Genomic DNA, 4,006 nt, shown 5'->3' with positions numbered 1-4,006 from the left:
AGGCTTTAGTAAACATTCTTGCTCACGGGTGTATACCACCATGCATATCCTAAGTGGTTATGTAGGATGTATTTCTAGAGTGAAAATGTCACCAAGATATGTTGAGGTATCTATATTTTAAATATCTATATCAAATAGATATCTAAATGTAGATATATAGATCAAAGTATACATAACTGTCCACACATATATATTGTATCAACTTATATGACATACACATCTAGTAAAATACCTGGTTATAGACGGCATGCATCCATACACATTTATAAGTATAATATACGAAGGATAGAAATGAATCTTTTTACAAATGCCCTGAAAATGGCATAGAAAGGATCTAGAAATAAAAAGGTGAAAGACAGAAAAGAGCCTAGAAAAGTACACATGAAAGTGCAAAGAGAAGGGGCCGTCCCTGGCGGTGCAAGGGGTTAAAGGGCAGCACTGTGAAGATGTCCGCAGCTGATGGCGCACCAGTTCGATCCCTGGCCAGGGAGCTAACCTACATGCAAGGCAGACATCTCCTGTCTCACACGCTGCTACCCTCAGCAGAGTATTTCAGCCAATGTGCCTGTTCTGTTCCCCAATTTGTCTGTGGTGAATCCTCTCACCCCCCTACCTGTGGCTTGTACCCCAATTCTTGTATGCATAAATAAATCTTTAAAAATCTTTTTTAGGCCCTCCCTGGTGGCACAGCGGGTTAAAGCACTGCACTGAGAAACTAGGGCCACTTCCGCATGAGTTCGATCCCCGCCTGCCTGGGAGGTGACCACATGGCGTGGCAGACCTCTCCTGACCCGCCCGCTGCTCCCCTCAGCAGTGTACTTCTTCGATCTGCCTGTTCTGCTCCCTGCTCTGTCTCTGGTGAATCCTCTCACCCTCCGCATCTCTGGCCTGTACCCCAGTTCTGTACAAATAAATAAATAAATCTTTAAAAAAAAAATCTTTTTTAAAAATGTGGAGAGAATAATTTTTTTTAATAGTGAATAGGCATTACGAAATCTTGAAATTTTTAATTAAGAACAAAAAACCCCACTAAAACTAGACTGAGGTGGTTGGATTTTCTTCTGTAGCCAACTTGAAGAAAGTTGTTTTGTTACAGGGTAGCCCAGAGTGGACTGGGCCGCCTGTCTGTGGGGCCTCACCCGTGCGCTCACAATTCAGCTATATTGCAGGGACACACAAAAGGGTCAATAATGGATTTATTTTAAAAGGGGGAAAGGAATAGGAAACAATACAGGGAAAGAGCGGGATACAAAGTTAACTGCAATACCTTATGGCTAGGCTGACTGAACACACCAAGTCACGTGGTCCAGAGAGCTGCTTCCCAAGCGAGCCAGCGAGAGCCAGAGTGAGAGATCCAGAGCTAGCGTGAGATCCAGTGCCAGCCCTATTTATCCCCCCCAAATGTCCCAGAATCCCTTCCTGCTAGCTCCGCCCTGGGGTCCTGCAGTTCTCTCCCTGGTATGCCGGGAGTTGTAGTTTTCAATCACTGGAATAATGTGTAGGGTCCAGAAAGCTGGAGTCCATAACAGAAAGCTGGAGTAGGGGGTGGAGTCCACAAGAGTTCCTTTAGGACATCCTTCCCCCTAACAATTTTTGCAACTGGAAGCCATCAGGGTTTATAGTGAAAAATAAGTAGCTCATGACTGATGGGTTCCCAGATTTACTTGCCTGTTTTCAAAACAAAATGTCAGCTTTGTTAGACTGCTTGCATTAGAAACTGCCCTCCTCTCCCCACTCCCTTCCTTCCCTAAATAACAGTCACACCACTTTAGAAATATCTTAGAGGGCAGAAATCAGAGTTACCTTCTTTAATCTTTTATCTCTCTGGGGATAACCCTAGTAAACCGTTCAGCTTCTTCTTCTTTTTTTTTTTTTTTGGTGGTGGTGGTGGGGGAGCATAACAGAAAAAGTGGATTTGTGGAGTACCCTGCAAAGGAGCAGGGAGAGCGACAGGAGAGCAGCAGATTCTTGGACAGATTTTCCATGGCAGCTTTATGATGCTATGGTGCACACTAGAAGTCTGTGGTATTTGGCCACAGTTCCTGATCTCTAGGACACAGCCTGTAGCAGGGGATTTGTGAGTAGCAGATGCTCACATCCCCCATTCCCAGAGTGAAATGGTCTGTTTGAACTTCTGTCTGTCTGTACCATCCTGTTTGCACTCCATTCCCACTTTCTTTCTGTGATTCTTTCCCAAGTTTGCGAAGTTGTATCCTTTAGAGTTCATCTAGTTCTGCTCTCTTGGTGGGGAACACATTGTTTATCTGGGATTCTCTTTATTTTACTCTCCTTCTTGCAAGTGGTTACATTATTCTAGGTTGTACTTTGTGGAAGGCTCCCAACCTTCAGTCTTCCAATGCTGCAGTTGGCTTCTGTTTGGCACATGCTTAAGATTCTGTCTTATGTGCCCAGCTATGGGTTTCTTTTTAGAATTCTAGTTCATATTTTTCATCAATTATTGTATCTTTTTTCTTTTTTTAAGATTTATTTATTTAGGCATACAAGAACTGGGGTACAGGCCAGAGGTGTGAGGGGTGAGAAGACACCAGAGACAGAATGGGGAGCAGAACAGGCAGATCTACTGAAATACACTGCTGAGGGGAGCTGTGGGTAAGGCAGGAGAGATCTGCTGCCCCACTTACTGCCTGGGGAGGAATTCAGGTAGTTGATAGTGTTGAGACTTTAACCCCTGAGCCACAAGGGAAACCCAGCCTCCTTTAAAAAGTGCCTTTCCTGCCCTCCCTGGTAGCCCAAAGGATTAGGACACAGCAATGCAAACTGGCCTCAGCCGGTTCAGTGTGAGTTCCATCCCCACCCCAGAGGTGATCCACAAGGCATAGCAGACTTCTCCTGACCTGCCTGCTGCTTCCCTCAGCAGTGTACTTCGTAGATCTGTCTGTTCTGCTGCCCACTCTATCTCTGGTGAAGCCTCTTACCACCCCTGCACCTCTGGCTTGTACCTCAGATCTGCATGAATAAATAAAAAAAAAAAGTACCGGGCCCTCCCTGGTGGCGCAGTGGGTTAAAGCACAGCACTAAGAATCTAAAGCCACTTTCACAGCGGGTTAAAGCACAGCACAAAGAAGCTTAAGCCACTTCTGCAAGAGTTCGATCCCCCCTTGCCCTGGAGGAGATGCACATGGTGAGGCAGACCTCTCCTGGCCCGCCCGCTGCTCCCCCCAGCAGAGTACTTTGTCGATCTGCCTGCTCTGCTCCCCACTCTTATCTCTGGTGAATTCCTCTCACCACCCCTGTACCTCTGGCCTGTATACCCCATTTCTGTATGAATAAATAAATAAAATCTTAAAAAAAAAAGTGCCTTTCCTCCATTTTATTGTTTTCTTCTGGGACTCAAATTGATGCAGTCAGACCCTCTCATTATGTTATTTCTCTTGCTAACTCATATTTTCCTAAACATGTCTTACTGTTACATTCTGAATAAATTTTCTCACATATTTCACCGGCCAGTAATTATCTCTTCAGTCGAATAGAATCTGTAGATTAATCCATCAATAATTACACTTTTTACAAGAGTAAATGAATTGCATGGGAAAAGGTGAGCACCCCCCAGAGATCAGCAAAGGTAAGCCCACGTGTGCAGGAATGGGAGAGGAGTTTGGGTTGGCAGAGTGGGGGAGTCGCCCATGTCCATCATTGTAGATGAGACTTCTGGATTCCAGAGAATTTCGTTTAAGGTCACGTTAGTAAGGAGCAGGCCTAGAATTGGAATGTCGATCTGATTTCTTGATTGGAACCTAGCAACTGGTTAGGGCCAAGCCACCCAGGAAGGGGGTAGCATTGAAAAGGCTGAGATGTAACCCATGTTTGCCACCCAAAGAACTGTGAATGAAGTATAAAGAAACCTAACAAAGATCTGATGTCCTTCCATGAAGACAGCCTTGATGAATTCATTAAAACATATTATAATAATTCAAATAATACAACCCCCACCCATTGTGCTTCTCCTTTCGCTGTCATTTCTTTTTTTTTTTTTTTTTTTTTTTTT

Source organism: Condylura cristata, unplaced genomic scaffold (assembly GCF_000260355.1).
Source record: "Condylura cristata isolate star-nosed mole 26May11 unplaced genomic scaffold, ConCri1.0 scaffold00004, whole genome shotgun sequence".
In the NCBI taxonomy this organism is placed as follows: domain Eukaryota; kingdom Metazoa; phylum Chordata; class Mammalia; order Eulipotyphla; family Talpidae; genus Condylura; species Condylura cristata.
This window is presented reverse-complemented; position numbering follows the sequence as displayed.